This window comes from Camarhynchus parvulus, chromosome 14 (genome assembly GCF_901933205.1).
Source record: "Camarhynchus parvulus chromosome 14, STF_HiC, whole genome shotgun sequence".
Classification (NCBI taxonomy): domain Eukaryota; kingdom Metazoa; phylum Chordata; class Aves; order Passeriformes; family Thraupidae; genus Camarhynchus; species Camarhynchus parvulus.
This window is the reverse complement of record NC_044584.1, coordinates 14,707,957-14,726,955: the sequence shown is the minus strand read 5'-3', so window position 1 is coordinate 14,726,955 and position 18,999 is coordinate 14,707,957. Positions and strand designations below refer to the sequence as shown.

Below are 18,999 nucleotides of genomic sequence, written 5' to 3'. Positions count from 1 at the left end.
TGATTTACTGTGCCTGGGAAGAAGCACAGGCAAAGCTGGGAGTCTGTGCCAGCCCTGGGGAGCTGATCCCTCCTGCCTGGGAGATCTGGCAGACCCAGCAATCCCCTTTGGGAGGTCTGAGCCTGTTACAATCTCCCAGCAGCTAGGAAGCCAACAGTCCACACCTTCATTCAGACCCCCAGCAGGCTCAGGTGTGCTCTTGCTCAGGTTCTACAGCCCAGGAGGGAGAAGATGCCCTTCTCAGCGCACCAACAGCAATACATCTCATCACACAACAGGCAGAACTCCCAGAATCCATGCAAGGAGCAGGATCAGAAGCAGCAGCACTTCTACACACACAAATGCATGGTTCACAGCAGCAGTGGCAGAAATAAGAGGAAATAACCAACACTGCTCTGATATTACTATGCAAGTCCCCATCCACACCGAAAGGGGAAGATGATTTGCAAAAATAACCAATAACCCACTAGAGTCTGACTTAAGAAGACTAAAAATATCTGGTTATCTGGATGAGTTAGCAAAAAGATGTGGCGATCTGAGTCAAGAAAATATCACAAAGGCAAGAAAAGCTGCCTTTAAGACCAACAGTTTAATTGAACTGAAATCTCTCATATCCATTATGCACCCTCCTCTTGACACCCACACTCCCCAGCCCATGAATTATGGAGTGGATCCTTGACATGACATTTGAGAGATGCAGCCTTCTTGTCAATGACAAATCCATATTATCTCTTCCTGAAAATAAAGACTAAAATTAAAAAGGCTTCTTAAGAATGAAGTCACCAGGGAACAAAGGCTTTTGTCTTTAATTGCTCAGGGTGCTCAGAAGATAGAAGTGAATAGTCAGTCATACTCCCTCCTCTACCAGCTTGAGCTTTCCTCACTGTTCTCAAGAACAACTCAGCTGAGAACAAAACCCCAGCTTTCGGGATGGAATTTCAAATATGGATGGTATCTGTCACCCATGAGCTAATGCCCTGCCCAGTGTCACAGCACAGTGCTCAGCTCAGAGACCAAGATGATAACACCAAAGGGTCAGGATTTTCCAAACTTCCTCCTCCTCAAAATAGACCTGCTGTGCTGGCTGGTACAGGGGGAAGTCTCAATTTTCTAAAGCCCTCTTCTCTGGACACTTTGCTTTCAAGGAATGTGTTTGAGAGGGCAGGATCATAGCCCTAGTAAGTCACAGGAAAAATAAGAGCAAACAATTAAAACCTGATTCTGATAACTCAGCACACATGGGCTGGCACAAGCTTTTAGAATCACATGCTTTCTCTCCTCATCTAAATATAAACCAGCTTGTCAGGTGACAAGCAAAATGCAGAGTATTCACCCATCTACTGCAACAGAGCCACAGAGTGCTGCCCATCCCCTTCCTCAAACAAGGCCAGAGAGGCAGAATTTTCCCTCCTTTCTTCAAAACACAGACAAACCACAAAAACATTTACAAATAAAGAAGACTAAATGGAGTTAGAAGTGTGCTACCATATGTTATTGTTCCCATTTGTATTATTTTGGTGCCCTCTGCTCCGCACACATAAAATAAAACAGCGATGTAAAACATTCAGTGCAGTGTCATTGTACAAATGTCCTTTTTGTTCTCTGCCCACGGCAAAGGTGGGTGAATAGCCTCAACTCTCAGCACTTCTATTACAGGAGCCCTGCATCGTGCTCAGAGCTGGGTGAGACCTGACCCAAAACCACACAGCTGAAGGCAGAGAGCAGCAGCCACACTTGGCTTCACCGCCACCACAACCAGTGGGGACATGGGGGATGCAGAGCCCGTGCTGCAGCTCAGGCTCTACAGGCAGGATGGTGCATCCCTGCACAGGAGAGTGCACTGACTCGTCCCTCTGCCTCTGGGCTTCTCTGCCAGCTGTACAAACCAGGCACAGTGAGAAGGATGGGACCCTGACCGACCAAGCTGACCCGTGTGCGTACAGCAGGATGGCAGCAGCTCCCACCTCTATGGCAGAGGATCAGCTCATCTGGACCTTTACAAAGACAAGGGCTGTTGCAGTTCGTGCTGGTGTGGCCACTTGTTGTCGTTGTTGATGCAGGATTGGCTCATTTCCCTTGGCAGCCCTCCTGCAGGAGCAGAGACACTCTCCCCACTCGCAGGCACAGCTGGAGGCCAGGCAGTGTTGACACAGGAAGCCGACAGCAAAAACTCAAAACAAAACAAAACCCACACCCCAGCCCTCCCAGCCGCCTCCTCACAAATGCTTTGCCTTCCTAAGGCAGTTACCAGCAGTCTGCAGAGATGTTTTCCAGATGTTATCCTGGGTTCTGAACTGACACCCTGTAAATCAAGGATCACCCCTGGAAGTTGGATGGCAGCCCTTCCTCAGCACCCACAAATTCCTCCCTCTCTTTTTGACTCTGTGACTAGCTGAACAAACTTTCCTGCAGCTCTCAGAAGCCCCCTACATCTCCTAACCCACATCCATCAGGTGGAAACCAGGGAAACCCCCTGGTTTTCCTCCAGCCCAGTCAGCACCCTCCCCTTGGCCGTGGCAAGGACATCACCCCACAAAGCCCAACAGCAGTGCAGGCACCCCAAGCTGCCAGGAGCACCCATCCCCCTGTGGCAGCACTGCAGAAAGGCCAGCAGTGAGATCCCAGCCAGGCCAGGGAGCAGGGACAGCACAGCCAGCAGCTCTCTTCTGCTTGAGCCAGCAAAACATGTGCCTGCAGGGATTTACAGAGTGAATGCAACATGACGTAGGGTGGTGATGTTTTCAGGCTCTTTAGGAAACTCCAGCCACGTGCCACATTACCCTGAAATCGCCCCATATTTCAACATGCATCATTTATCTTTCTCCAATGTGATTTTTTTTAAATATTTATGTTTAGGAATGCACCGAACTGGAATATAAATAAAATTAATTACAGTAGCATCATGGCAAAAGTAGACTAATTTAACATTTCAAAGCAAAAATATTTTTTTAACATTCCTTTTTTAGAAAAATTGGCCAATGTGTACAGAAAGAGACCCCAAAATGTCATCTGCAGCAAGCGACCTACAAAGCTCCTGTAACAAGTGAGCTACAAAGAGCACAATACATGCAGGAGAAATTTCTGAAATTCTCCATGAAAAATAACTTTTAAAAGCGATTGAAGTAATAAGATTGGGGGTATATAAATGTCACCATAATTTCTCTATATATCTATAAATCCTATTTCTCTTAAAGTCTGCCTCATACCTCTAGGAATATCCTAAAAATAGCAGATTTGGGGAAGTTATCCATTCTGACCAGCAGAACACTACCACAGAAATCTTGTCTCACTTTTAATTCATGTAAATGCCTGGAAATAGTCCAAATGGATATGGCAGGGTGGCAGGCTCCATGAAATCTCTCCATCTACGAATGGTTTCTTTTTCACATCACAGACTGCAACACCTCCAGTGAACATCCCCAGGGAACATTGCTCTGCATCCTTCAGTGCTCCAGCATGCACAAAATGCTCTTTCTGGCCTCCTTAGTCTGGAAATGGCCTGCCTGGGGGAGCTGCTTTCAGATGGTACCACAATGGTCCAAGAACAGGACAGCACTGGCTACGTTTGCCTGGAAAATGAGGGTTTTTCTCAAAGACAGAACAAGGCTCCCCAAGAACAGCTGCTTTCAGATGCAGGTTCTGCAAGATCTCTTTCATTCCAGTCTCTAAAAGGAATCTGAAAAATATGTCTAAAAGACATCTGAAAATCTAATTGTTTTCTGGGCTTTTCCTGGATTTAGAAACAACACCAGAAACTCTGCTTATGTTTTTTTAAATTTTCACTTTTAAACATCCTGGTTTCCACATTTATTCTGTGCAGCTGCGTTTCTTTCCTTCTCCAAGGATAAACCCCTCAGCTCCACCTGCTCTTCTGCTAACACCCAGAAAACCTCTTCTCAGCAAGAAAATCCACAGCCCCTTGCTCCCATCTCTGAGAGATTGAAGGCACCAGGACTCCCTGCTCCATGTCCTGATAAAGGTGAGGGACTGAGGGTGTCCCCAGTCCTAGAGCAGCTCCCACGTCCCTCTCTGAGGTGCCTGAGCACCAGCCACAGCACTGCTCCTCCCTGGGGCTCCTTCCAGAGCACTTTGTGGCACTGGGACCCCGTGCACACAAGGATCCCAGCACTGCCCCTGCACCTCAGGGTGAAGTACTTACAAAACACAAACAGTTACGAAACAGCTTCCAAGAGCTTCCCCTTCCAGCTCAGCCTGCATGACTAACTTTCCACAATTAATACTGGTATTTCAATTAGCACTGAAACTCAGAGGAGTTGCAACATGCATGTGACATGTCACAGAGGATTATGGTTAAGCATGATGCGCTTGGAGGCTGCAGAGTGCCCACACATTGGAGTGATTTGTCACTTAATGGAGACCAGGACATGTCCAGTAAAAGTCTAATTATAAGGTAAGCAAAATACAACAAGGAAAATTCCTATAGCTTGTTTGGGTGTACAAATTAATTTGGATTAAACCAGGGTTTAGTTTACAAACAGTAGCAGCTATTTCCAAGCAATCTCAGCACTGAACACTGAACACATCTCCAGATGCTGGGGGTGCCCTTCTGCTCGTGCAGTGAGTAGTGTCTGTGTCTGAAGGAAATGCTGCTCAGGCAGCACAAACCCACCCTGCACAGCAGTGATCACAAAGAGGAATGGGGAGGAACTCAGTCATCAGCAGCCTACACATCCCATTGACAGAGATGAAGACTTCCTGCAGTCCCATGTTTTCTGCTGTTCATGAAAGCTCTAAAAAAGTTTAGGTGAAGGAACTGAGTGGTTAGTCCGATTAAGTACACGTTTCAACTGGTTTAGTATTATACTGAAGGATATATGGTGATATCCTGTGGCTCATTTTATCAAAAATACAAAAAATCAGGGTCCTCTCTCACTGGAAATCCAGTATTGATAATGCACAAACTTGTTGCTCCAAGCTGAGCAGAGCTAGCCAGGGTTCTCCACTGGTCAGTGAGCACAGGAGGCTGGAACAGATGCACTGTCAGCTGCCGTGGGGACAGAGGGTGCACAATCACATGGGAAGGACCAGCGTCCATCCTGCCCCTTGTAAAAAGGTACTTCAGTGGGAGCAGAACAGTGGTAAGGCAAGTTCCTCAGGACATGGCACGGAGCTGTCCCAAAGACAGCACTCCTTCCCTCACACTCTCTCACAGGAGAACCCCAAGCCCTCAGTTTGCTTATAAAAACTCATTTTCTAGCTCCTTTTGTTTAAAGAACAGATTGCAGGAGGTGGTAAGCTTTCCCCAGCTCATGGTGAGCCTGGACAAGCAGTGACAGGTTCCATCCTCCTCTGGGAGCTCTCCAGGCAAAGATGAAGATGGTAGTTGAAGATGATGATGGCGGCAATTAGGTGCAAGTGTTGCCCAGTGACTTAATTTGCTATGCACCTGTAGTATTGGCTAATGTAATGAAGTATTTAAATGACAGCAGGAAAAGGGGGATTCTCACCTGAGCAGGATACCACAGGCTGTCACCAACCAGGCAGGTGGCAGTGCCCTGTGGGATGGGCTGGCACACCCATCCCTGTGCCCACAGCACAGCCAGGGGCACTGAGCCAGCCCCAGCCTGGGGAGAGATGCCCAGCATCCTGCCTGGCTTTTGGTCTGCCAGCTGCCTGCTGGGTGAGCTGCCAGGCTCCAGCCCTGGCTGTTCCTGTGGCAGCAGGGACACCCTGTCACAGCACTGCCCAGCTGCTCCCAAAGCCACTGCTGGCTGGGACACCTTGTCACAGCAGTGCCCAGCTGCTCCCAAAGCCACTGCTGGCTGGGACACCCTGTCACAGCAGTGCCCAGCTGCTCCCAAAGCCACTGCTGGCTGGGACACCATGTCACTGCACTGCCCAGCTGCTCCCAAAGCCACTGCTGGCTGGGACACCCTGTCACAGCAGTGCCCAGCTGCTCCCAAAGCCACTGCCAGCCACTCCCAGTGCCAGAACCCAGAGCAGAAGCACAGACACCAACTCCCAAAGCCCAGCTCCAGCCCAGGTGCTCCTTCCCTGAAGCCAAGGACACAAGAGCTCACCCCCAGGAACCAGTGTTGGTGTCCCCAGTCTCCACAGAGCTGTGATAAGGGTACAGGGAAGTGTGAAGGCAGATCCCAAAGGACCCTTGCAGTAAAGCCGGGGAACATCAGGATGACTTTACTTGATCCAACACTGGTAGCCAGGTGAGGCTGCCCAGGTCAGAGTTAAATACAAGGTGAATGCACGGTGGTGCTTACTCTCAACACCTTTCCTGCATTCTCATTTAAAGAAAAGGCAAACTAAAGGTTGCCTAGTGGTATTTAATAAACTCCTAGGAGATTTTTCAGGTCCTTCCTGAGCTCATATAATCTTTTAACCTCTGCAGTATCCTGTGGCAAGGAATCCCACAGCTTAACTGTCTATGATAAAGGGCCTCCACTCCTTTTAGTGGACTGTGAGGAGAGGCCCTTTTTACAGGGAAATTAAGAAAGGACAGTGAGACCAAAAGCAACAGCAAACTAGAAAAGGAGAGGGAAGGGAAAAGTAATATGTAAAGAAACAAATGGGGAAAAGCATTAGCTTAGAGGAGCACACAAGAAAGGTTGTATGGACTTATTCATAAACCAAACTTTAAATTTTCTAGCAGAAGTGACATAAAGAGGATAGAGAGCAAGAATAGTTACAAGCTGTTTCTGGTGATCCTGCCCCACTCCCCTTTAAGTTTCCAAGCACAAATGAAAAACCTTGTGCCTTTTTAAAACAAAACACTCCCCACTTTGTCACTTGAATGGCTGCCATGACTCTTTCTTAGACAATAAACCCCACTAGTATTAAATATTTCTGAAGATTTAGCTTTGTCAACCAGTTGCCTGGTTTGGGCCAGAAAGCTGATATTATCTATTCAATGTTTTATTGTCCCCAGCACAGAACCATTGTGCTGGTCACTCCAAGTTCCTGCTGCCTTCATCACTCCTCCATTAGCCAGGGCTGGGAACTCGGCTCTGGGATGGCAGAGGCAACACTTCATATATCTCATCCTAAACTTGTTACCATGCTCAGTCACAGTGAGCTGATGTGTTTCCCAGACAAAACACAATATATGGCTGAAAAGGGAACTTTCTGTCCCTTCCAGTGGTTGCTCTCCAGCTTTGGAACCCAGCTCTGCCTTCAGTGTTTTTGCAAGTCTGAAGATTTCCCTCCGCCATTGCTTCCACGCTGGAGCATCCTCTGTGAATTTATTCCAGGATTTATTCCACATTGGCAGAAAATATTTATACCAGAACATGAAAATCTCTCATGTGTCTTGTGTTTAAGCATCTTAAAGCTCATCTACAAGGCAAATGGGTTATGCAGTGTCATACTATTACAAAGAAGTTATACATATGTAAATCCCTACGCACTTTTGAAAAGTTCTCCCCTTTTCAGCCTCCTCTGACATCACAAAACTTCAGGCACAATTGTGGTTAAGTTTGTTCATGTGCAACTTTGAGCCTTTTAAGGCTACTGAAATCCCCTGAAATATTTATGTGGCTCAAGTGTTACTCAGAACAATTAGTTCACTGTGTTTCCTCCCTAATCAACATTTCCAATAGGGGAAAACAGTTCACATTACAGAGATCTATAACCATGGAAATTTATGAGGCATACGTGTATTGGCAAGGAAAAAAATAAATCCTCTGAGAGTATTTCATCTGCCAGCATTGCAGCAAGATGCTGTTGGCAGGGTACAGAGTCAGAAACCACTCAAAACCAGCTTGATCCTCACACCAGCTCTGTGAGGCACCCAGAGACCCCAGATGCCCTTTTGGACAGGCCAGGCTCTAATTTCTGGTTCTCCCAATGCACAGACCACATCCCAGTCTCACTGCCTGACAATTTCTATGCATATTTTTAAGCATCCCAGGCTAACAACTTGGGTCTGTTTCAAAAAGATCACTCAGAAATCAATTAAACAAAAAATTTGTGATGGAGACAGAATGATGAACCTACATCAATATCAAGTAATGGCCAAAAGATACAAAATTGACTGAAATACTTTAAGAAACAGAAAATGCTCTGCGTCTGATGGGATGACAGACCTAAAGTTTAATGGAAAAATTTATAGATAGATGGATGGACAGATGGATGGACGGACAGATGGACGGACGGACAGATAGATAGATAGATAGATGGATGTTTAAAGATCACAGGCCCACTTAACAACAGCATTTCTGTTTTTTCTTCCCTCCATTACATCCCTCAACACAATTTCCAGTATATCTCACCATGCTGTACACAAGTTTGTGCTTGTGACCCCGAGACCCCTCTCAGTGTCCTCATGCTCCAGCAGGAGGCAAGTGCTGCATCAACAGTGTAAAACTAATGGTTACCTCTTAACTCTCAGCTGAAACTGCCTTAATATGTTTAACTGAAGTCTATAGGATAAGAATTACATAAATATACACATTGCACAGGTCTGGGTTTTCTTACATAACCAAACGACATGTGGAACAGAGAATATGTAAGCTAACATAGAAAACCAAACCCCTTGGCTGAACAGAAAATGCTGCATTTTAGCTCACAGAGCTGCTCAGTCCTGGCAGCACACCTATCCCCACTGCCAGCTGCTGGTTCACAGAGCTCTGTGTGATCTGCTGCGCTGACAGTCAGCCCCTACACGTGCAGTCAGACCTGTGATGCATCCAGAGCACACCCCACAGCTCACAGCCTCCAGAGCTGCTCCAGGGACACCAGCCACCCCAATAAACACCCCAAATCCTCTGGCTGCTACACACCCTCCATCACATCCTCTCATATGGCAGCTTGGAAAACGCCACTGATGATGCACTTTAGAGTTGTAGGGAAAAAATTCTTTTTAAGTCTCAAAAATGCTTATAGTACCCCTAGTCCAGCCAGCAGGCAACACATGGGGAAATGGGCCTGTGGGGAGTGTGATTGGCCTCCCTGATTATCCTGTGTGCACAAACCAGTCTTTCTGGCTCAGCACATCCAGCCTGTGCTCTCAGCAATGGCAGAAGGAGTCACACTGTGCTGCAGTGGCTGCAAAACCGCAGAGCCAGCACGGGCACGTGTGCGGGGCTGCATTTCGTGCCTACTTACACATAACAAAACTATTCACTGCTCTGTGAGTTCCAGTGCTGTGCTGGGTAGGACAGAGCTGTCCAGAACCACAGACACTGTTTTTGTGTTGTTTGTGGCTGCTGTGCTAGTGCTTAAAAGCCAACACAGACCACAGCAAGAGAAGGAGTGTCACTGTCACATCTTCTGAAAAATCCCTTCGCCACAATTTCTTCTCCTGGGAAGATGAGATGCCTCAGAGAAAAAACAATATTATCTCATTTGCTTCTCCCTGTTTTGCTGCTTTGGAATGTGGCTGGAGATTGTTTACCAACAGGTGCATGTTTGATTGGTTTCATGTGAATTGTTTTTACTTAATGACCAATCACCATCAGGTTTGTCAGACTCTGAGGAATCAGTCATGAGTTTTTTTATTATCATTCTTGTTAAACCTTCTGTCTGTATCCTTTCTCTACTCTTCAGTATAGTTTTAATATAGCATTCTTTAGTATAATATCATAAAATAATAAACTAGCCTTCTAAGAACATGGAGTCAGATTCATCAATTCCTCCTTCATCCTGGGGACCCAGCAAATATCACAAAGGGGCAACTCAAGCTTTTCAGGCAAGGTAAAAATCAAGTGTTATAGTTGAAAAAAACCAAGCAAATCTTGAGGCATGTACATTCTTCAAGTATAAAACTAAACCTCCACATAGAAGCACATGTTTAATAGAAAATTGTACTAAAGTTTTCTGTTAGAGCAATCACTACCCCAAAAAACTGCATCTACTTCAATCACAGGGGGAATGGGACACACAAGCAGAGCAAACACTGCACACAGGAGCAGCAGTGAATGCCTTTATGAAGGATTGTTTTGATTCAATTTACCTGTTTAGCCGCATGCTAATAGCTACATGACCTTACAAAACTGGGCCAGAGCCACTACCAAGAGAGATGTGAGATCAGTAAAGAAACAAAGACAGGGATATATTTAACAGTGCCTTTGTTATTTTTATCTTACATATTTTTATCTTAGAGCGATGCTTTGTGTGAAACCCAGTGTTACACAGCTAAGGATCCTCAGGGTCTGCCTGCCTCAGGAACAAGCCCCAGGTCCAGAACAAGCCATGTCATGGTAGTGCATGCACATCTCGTGGGTTCACCCTGGTCCTGCTGGCCAGGAGAGCCCAGACTGCACAGCTCCACATCATGGGGTACCAGAGAGGGCTCCTCCTCAGGATCCATGCCAGGGAACAGGCAATGCAGCCACACTGCAATGTTCAAGAACAAATTTGATTAAAATCCCAGACCCCAGCTGTACCAGTCTAGTGAGTGTCCAGCAAAACCACTTTGTCCCCATGGGGCTGTGCTAAGTGCTGAGACAGCTCTGCACTACCTTTGTCTCTAATTTTATTCCTCTGGGATGTTTTTCAGGTGAGGTTTGTCTACCTGAAGAGCTTGAGGGATGGAAGGGAAGGTGAGCTTGTGAAAAATGGGCAGTGCAGGCAGCAGCATGGTGACATCATGATGCTGAGATGCTGCTGGCAGTGCCTGGGCAGCAGCTCTGCCAGATTCAGCCTGGAGTGGGTTCCAGCAGTGAGTTCCTGTCCTGAAATCCCTGCTGCCATGGGTAAAAGATACTGCAGTGGATCACACACCCCCAGGGACAGAGACCATGTTTGTCTAAGGCTGGTACAGGAAGAAAAAATCAATGTAAAAAAATAATTATCAGAAAACAGTGGAACTGCACAAATATTTAAGTATATTAAATACTCCTTCTACTCCTGATGTCCTAAACATTGGTGAGAATAATTTCTGGGACTGACACAGTTCCCAGGATAGGGAAAAACCACCTTTCTGCATAGGAAAAAAAAAAGAGAACATGTTTATTCGGAAACTGAGACCTCTGTAAGATTCAAACACACTTTCTGTATAGCAGAAAATCGATATTCACTCTATTTACTGTCTCCCCTACCTGTAAAATGAAGAACACACTACTCCATCACAAAGAGGCTCCATGAAAAGGCCATCACATGTTTCATAATTCTCATTGCTAGATTTTCTTCAAATATTGGAGAATATAAAGTCACAATCTTCACAGTTGAGTAAATTTTGCCTTTCTTAGCTGAGATCAGCAGAACTCCTGTTCTGGACCTGCCACTGCACAGAAAGGCAGTGCCTTGATGAGCAGGGTGAGAAGCTCCAAATCATGGATTTAATGTGTATTTACACTCCAGCAACAGGCGTAAATTTTGTAAACAGGAAATTCTTTGACGTTGCTTTCTGGCAGTTTCATTTACCCTTTTAAGAAATTGACAAGTTGAAATCACGACCAAGACTTACTTTTATCAAATAACTGATGTAACTGAAAACAAGCAAATGCCTTTGACCAGCCTTCTGAAGTCATATCATGAAGGGAAAGGCAGCAGACAAGAAGCACTGAGAAGGCAGGAGCTCATAAAACAATATAGTCCATTTTGCCAGAGGGCCTCCATCAGCGTGACTGGCTGTGCGACGTAAACAAACCAAACATTAAACCAGGACTGACATAAAAAGAAAATTCCTCCCCCACTGGACAGGCAAGATTAAATGTTTATTTCCTGGACACAGTCTAGTCTTTGTCTGGTCATTTTCTTAAATAGCAAATGGCAAAGAATTTGAAACCTTGGGAAAAGCAGCACTCCTGGAAAACAGAGTTGTGCCTGGAGGAACAGCCCATGGCAGAGAAGTCACCATGCCTCCCACCCTGCCCAAAACCAGCTCTGGGAAGCCATGGCGAACATCAGATGCTGAATGGGCTGCAAATCTCCTGCAAACAGCCAACTGATAAACAGTCCTTTGGAAGCACAGGTTCCCACTCCAATTCTCAGCAATTTCATGTTTTGGTTTTGCTGTTAGTCACCAAGATCTGCAATTGCAGCTGCAGCCTGTCCTCCACCATGGGACAAGTAGACCATGGTTGATGTGACAAGTGGCTGAGCAGGACAGACCCTTTGCTAGAGGCTCTGCCAGCGTGCTGTGGGAGCTCTCCCCACACTGGCCATGCTCCTCTGGAACCTCCTGGCTGCAGCCCCATCAGTGCCCATCCAGCCTGGCTTCAGCTCCCAGGCAGTCCCAGCACTTTGGCACACAAGCTCCCACCTGGATAACACCAGCACACACTTTGGTTCCCTCCTCGGGACCAGCCTTAACTCTTAGTGCTCTGTCACTTCCCAGTCATGTGCTGCTCATGAGACATGGCACAGGACCAGCAAGGTTTAATATTCCAGAGGAAATACCAGGTCAAGGTTCTCTGTTTTCCTTGGTCCCGCACAAAGCGCTCTGTGATCAGATCAGGCATGGAGCCATTGGGGTAAGGAACACGTGGTGCACACAGGCCTGCTTGCTTTTTCCAGAGAGAGGTAATAGAGCCCTCACTTGCAGTTCACAACCCTCCAGGGATTTAACTGCAGGTTGTTTTGTTCTCCTTGTGCCTTCACCCCTCTGCTGTCTGATCACTGGGAGGCTGCAGCTCAAGTCCAGGTTTACCTTCCCAGATCCCAGTGCTGGGCAAGAAGTACACAGGCCAGCAATTATTGCCCAGACAGCTGGGCAAGCACCCAAAGGCCAAATTCTTAATTGCTGTCCTTGAAACAGCCTTATTTAAACATCTGTTGAGACCTTGACCCTATCACCAGCTCCTCCCTGCAGAAATACACAACTCAAGGTGAGCAGAGCCTAACACTCGCACCATGGGTCAAAAATTTAATGTTCATTTTCTTTAGACGTCTATTCAGTTTCCAAATTGCATTAATAATGCAAGAACCTCAACGCGAGTGGCATTACACCCAAGACAATCGTTATTTTTTAAAGATTGGATAGGCTACTTTGTTATATATATATATTTATCTATCTGTATTTTAAATCGACCCAAAGGAAAAAAGCTGCTGTGCAAACCAGTGGCAAATAAAGAACCAGCAAAGCCCTGGAATCCATCAGTAGGATTGTAGCACCGGAGGAACCACGGGGATGAAGCTGATTCAGCGAGGCAGGAGGGGTTTGCAAGCTGCTGAAGCCTGTCCATTAGAGCCAGCTCAGGCTCCCGGGCAGCACCCACACCCCACCTACCCCGGGGCACTCCAGCCAAGCCTGGGCAGATGGATCTGACTCACATGGGATTGCACAGCTTCCCTCAGGGGGGCAAACACACCACTTTAGTGCGCTCCACATGCCCCAAAAATGACAGAAACGAAAGCCAAGTGTCTTCCCGCACAATGCAGAGACAAAGAAAGCGTCAGTTTGGTTCCTCTCCCGGCTGCCACCGAGGCGGGGATGATGCTCCGAGGCGTCACCTCCTGTCAGAGGGGATCCCATCTCTGCATCTTCTGTACCTTAGTCTTTTTCTCAGCCACTAGCGGAGGGGGGGAAACACAGATCTAGGCAGAAAGTGATCCTGCTCTGCTTATTTACAAAAGCCAGGAGGCATCTGTTTATTCTCGGGAAGGGAAGGCTGTGGGGAGAGCTCGCCCGCTCGCTGGGCTCTGCAGGCCAACATGGGCTCCAGCAGGCCAGCCACAGCCACACATGGCTGACAAGGAGAGCAGCACACAGACAGACCCTGGGAGCTGCTGAGGGTGGCTCAGACAGACCCTGGAGCCCCCTGGCCTGCTGAGGGCGGCTTGGACAGACCCTGGGAGCTGCTGAGGGCAGCTCAGATAGACCCTGGGAGCCCCCTGCCCAGCTGAGGGTGGTTCAGACAGACCCTGGAGCCCCCTGGCCTACTGAGGGTGTCTCGGAGAGACCCTGGGAGCTGCTGAGGGTGACTCAGACAGGCCCTGGGAGCTACTGAGGGTGGCTCAGAGAGACCCTGGGGGCTGCTGAGGGTGGCTCGGAGAGACACTGGGAGCTGCTGAGGGTGGCTCAGACAGGCCCTGGAGCCCCCTGCCCAGCTGAGGGTGGCTCGGACAGGCCCTGGAGCCCCTGCCCAGCTGAGGGTGGCTCAGACAGACCCTGGAGCCCCCTGGCCTGCTGAGGGCGGCTCAGATAGGCCCTGAGTCCCCTGCCCAGCTGAGGGTGGCTCAGACAGGCCCTGGAGCCCCCTGCCCAGCTGAGGGTGGCTCGGACAGGCCCTGGAGCCCCCTGCCCAGCTGAGGGTGGCTCAGACAGACCCTGGAGCCCCCTGCCCAGCTGAGGCCGCTCCAGCCGCGCTCAGGAGCCCCGGCAGCCCCGGGAGCTGCAATCACTGCTGGAGGGAGGAAATAAAGATCACTGATCCCGCATGGGAGTTGCCTCAGAAACGAGGAAAAGACACAGCGAGAGGAGGAAGCAGAACAATTGCCTCTGCCCTGCTCTGAGAGAAAAGGCAATGCAGTTAGTCAGATGAACGCTTTCTGTTTTTCATTTTATCTGGATAGTGCTGGGGACTGATGCATCATGCAAACCCAAATCACCTCTCTGCATCTCTCCTTTCTTTACAGGACTTCAGCTGAGGTTTTTGTTTGGTTTTCCACATCAACCTGTTGCAAAAAGCAGGATTTGAGTTTTTAAAACTGTTGTGCAGAAAGAAAAACAAATATTCATTCCCTTTTTGTTTTCCTCTTCAAAGACTGCCACCTCTGTGCCGTGCACAATGCTGTTCCCAGCCTACTGGCCCCAGGAGATGGCAGCTGCCACCCCAGGGATGGGATGTGATCCCCACTCATTCTTCCCCTTGATGTTGATGGGGTTTACACTCTGCAAGCTGAATTCTCCTTTGTCTCTGCCTTCCAGATGAGGGGCAGATTAACCAGCAACTCCCACCACCAACATCCAGAATATTTATCAACCTAGACTTGAACAGTTACAATACCAATAAATTTTGCTAATGCTGATCCCCATCAGTCTTTTCCCAAGTTTCAAGCAGTTACTATCAATCCCTGCCAACTCTACTCCATGCCCAGTGATTCAAAAACTGTTCCTTACAGAAACTTGAGACAAAAATAGACCAAAAAATGCAATAAACAACTTCAGCTTTCACCCTGAAGACACCTCAGCCACAATAAAAGAGACCCTAACTCCTTCTGCACCCCACAGCCCACTCAGGGTGAAATGGAAGCAGAGGAAGGATTTATTTACTTCTGTCACTGTCAGGCTTGACTCCAAGAACAACCTTGGCACAGCCTGCTGGTCCTATCACCTGGAAAGAGCCCCACACATCACATTTCCTCCCAGGAACCACATCTGGTGTGGTGCATGAACAGGGCCTGGCAGTTTGTTGTATCTACTGAAATAGATACCTTCATGTTCATGGTGGGTTTCATTCTACAGCTGAATATAAAACCTGGATTCAACCTAAGGACAGCACTACCCAGAAAACCACAGTGGTAAGAGACAGAAGGCAGCATCACCTGGCCTTATCTGGTTAATTTCAAATTAGTTTCAGGTAAGCATTTCTGTTCTTACATGCACTAAGTAAAGGAGAGGATGGTGCTGGTCAAAATATCTACAACCCTGGGCACAGCAGAGGCAGAAGCTCAGGGCAGTGCAGGGTGGCTGCAGCCAGCAGCAGGTGCCCAGGACAGGGGGGACAGGGCAGCAGCACCACCACAGCCTGGGTCACCTCACATGTGGGTGTCACTGCACACACGGGGCTGTGGGACAAGCTCCTGCCTCAGCTCTGCCCCTGCAAAGGGCCACCTGGAAAAAATGTGTTTTCCCTCCTTTACACCCCCACGTGAAAGTGAAAATAAACCCATTGTCAGAGAACAGGCTCATCTTTCCTACAGTTTCTTTGGCACACACAACTTTTTTTTCCTGTAAACACCCAAAGCCTTCATATGAGTTGGGGCTTTTTTTAACTTTTTTGCTGTATGTTAGTTAAACCTCTTTAGATTTAATGAGATACTAAGATGTATTTGTGAAAGCCCAAGCCTTCTGCAGCTACATAATAGGCCTTGCTATCGTCCATTATTAATAATCAACAGAAGGAAAGAAATTATGTTTGCCAAACATAAGATAATAGTCAGAAAGTAAAGGTTAAGAACAGCAGTCAAAAAAAAAACGCTTTCAACCTTGCAAAAATTATGACTAGGAGAGTCACATTAAAGCAGCCTGAAAGTTTTCTGAGACTCTCTAAGAAATCAAATCTAGCACGACAAAAGATCTTGCAAACATTTCTCAGACGTAGCTCGACAGGGCCAGCAAAAACAGCATCAGAAAAGAGCTCCAAATCCCCTCCTTGGAAGCCAAATTCAGAGGCACAGATCCAAAAATCAGCCTCGGAGGCTTCTCTGCAAGAGCAAGAAGTGACACGCACACACATCCAACATGCCAAGGGAGCACGATTAAAGGGTTGCTTCCCGATTTTTTTGCTTTCCCCGTTCTCCTGAGCAGAAGTGCTGACTGTAAGAGCGGGCAGTTCACGCTACAGCAACAGAGTCTTTAGCGAGGCTCCGAGTTCTGCAGTGCCCCTCTGAGCAGCCAGCGCTGGCTCCTTTCTCTCCCCAGGCTCCAAACGCTGGTTTAGCGCTCTTTGTCTCGCTCGTCGTCTCTAAAACGAGCCATCCTCCGAGTAACAATGTCACACCCCCCGGTCCAAAGCGCAACAAGAAGACGAAAGTGTTAAAAAACGCAACAAACAAACAAACCAAAACAAAGGAAACTGGCCCTGATCTCTGAGGCGAAATCAATCCACGGCCCCGGCGGAGAAGAAGGCGGCACCGGCACCTCCTGGGCGCTCCCCGAGCCCGCTCCCCCCGGCCCGGCCACCCAAGCCCCCGAGGGATGCTCCGTCCTTGTCCCCGGGACAGACCCCGCTCACCTGGGCCGGGTCGGACCGGGCTGGGCAGGACGGGCTGGCGGCGGCCCCGCTGCCCGGGCTGTGTCGGGCTGGCCCGGTCGCTGTGCCGGGAGCGGAGGGCCGGGCCGGGCCAGCCCCGCTCCGCCCCGCTCCGCCCGCTCCGCCCGGGGACACCTGGCCCGGCCAACAGCGCCGCAACTTGTCCGGGATGCTGCGGGCACAGAACGCCGGCACGACAGTAAAACACAGCAGCCGAGTGGAATCGGTGTGAAGGAAAGGATGGCACGGGCAGAGGGCTGAATGGAATCAGCGGAGTTCCAGATGGATAATCCTGGTGAATCTTCCCGAGTGGTGCGGTGGGGACGAGGAACGCGGCTGTGCTGTGCGCTGTGCCGAGGCAGCACACGGTGTGCTCTGTGCTGTCATCATTTGGGTGTGCTTGGCATCTCCTGCACGAGCAGAGCTGTCACACAGGGCCTGCAGCAGGACAGCTGATGGCACAGCCCAGGGCAGCAGTGACAGCAGTCTCCCAGTTAATGGTCACAGACTTTAATGGGAGCACAAAAATCCCTGAGACCTTGGGACAAAGTGTGCTGTCTTCATCCAGCATCCAGTTTCAGCAATGCTTTCATTTGTGCATTATTTCCCCAGCTGATAATAACCCATGGTATTTTAAAAGATGGTTTTACAAAGAGAGCTTAGAAAATGAATCCATTCTAGTTCTTTTCCACTTGTAGATACCAGACAAAGCATGCCCTCGTATCATTACAAAGATGAGACTCAGGAGACAGAAGTATACACTCTTAGCTGGTCATAATCACACTAGAAACAGCACAAAGCAATTTGTGATAAAACTACCGCACGCAAACCTTAGCAGGCCATGTTTTTTAATGAGGAAAAATAAACAGAAGACCCATAACAGAGAGTGTTTGACCTGAGACAGGGCATCTAGAAAAGGCCTCACAATATGCAGCAACCAGCTTCCTATGTCAACCACATGGTTGTCTTCCAAAGTACTTTACCTCTCCATCCCTTGCTGTTCCACACAAGATCTCACCTCTTTCTAAGGTACAGTTACAGGACCGATGACTCCTTTTGCTTAAAATATTAATTAAAGCTACAATTAAATATTTATCCCTGGCAATCTTTTATCCCTTGTTTTGTGTGCCAAAACAGCTTTTTCCAAGGTGGAGGAGAATGAATGCACTGCATGAGCAAGCACTGTTCAGAGCAGTCCCCCAGCCACACAATCTGGGACTACAGCTGTGCTTTCCTCGAAGGTTCAGCACTCCTGAGTCATCCCCCTTGCTTCCCTCTCTCCCTCTGCTTCCCAGACAGAGAAACAGAGCCCATGGGAGTTCCATGGCAATGGATGCCCACAGCCTCAGGCTGGTTTCCAACAACAGCGAGGGATTTGAGCGACCCTCCTGTGGGTGTGAGTGCAGTGCACCCCCAGCTACCACAGCTAGGAAATGGGAATTTGCCTGCCTCTTTTTTCAACAACTGCTGGAGACAGGAGGGGTTCCAGCTTGCCCCAAACTCCAACTTGTCTCCCTGCCCTTCTGCTTTCTCTCAGCACAATTACTGACCATCAGTTAATGATTTCCAGCCCTCGTGCCTACCTTGCTCCTCCTGTCCCTGGTGTGGGGGGGCCGGCAGCAGGGCAGCTCCTTCCCAGGATGCAGGCAGGGCTGGGAATGTTCCCTAGAGCCAGTGCTGCTGGGCTGGGCCAGCAAGGAGCACCTCACAGCTGGGAGGAGGGCAGGGGGAGGTCCAGAGCTGCAGGACTCACCTGCTTCTCTCTTTCCTGCTGGATGATCCCCTGCTCACTCAGACACAGCTCTGGGCTGTTGCAGGGACTGAGCACTTCCCTCAGCAGTCCTGACAGGGAAAAAAGAAAAAAAAAAAACAGAAGGATTTCTTGATAGCATAGCATCATTATACCCCTTTTCATTCATTTAAAGCATTCAAAGTGCAATTACTTACACAATTTGAGTCAAAGAAATTAGTGTGTAGGGGGAAGATGTATCAGGTAATGTGATTCATTAGTAATGGTGGGTGATACATGTCCCTGTGCTGCTGCAAGGATGAGGAGGCTTGAACAACTCTTAAATAATTAGATGGGTGCTGCTTGTCAACACAGGGCAAATATTGCCCACCTCTATTGAAAAGGCATGAATTGGCCTAGGATTGCTCCAGACAT

General features: G+C 48.3%; 1 protein-coding gene across 2 annotated transcripts in view; it reads right to left on the bottom strand.

Moving 5' to 3' along the window:
* Window positions 1–16,945, bottom strand: part of CARHSP1 (calcium regulated heat stable protein 1) — a 37,481-nt gene extending 20,536 nt beyond the window's left edge. The window contains exon 1 of one of the 2 annotated variants that reach the window (XM_030957954.1): window positions 16,818–16,945. The gene's annotated coding sequence lies outside the window, so the exon portion shown is untranslated. Of the gene's footprint in view, window positions 1–16,663; window positions 16,788–16,817 lie in introns of those variants that run through there. The other variant, XM_030957955.1, reaches the window with a different exon arrangement.
* Window positions 16,946–18,999: the final 2,054 nt, after the last annotated feature.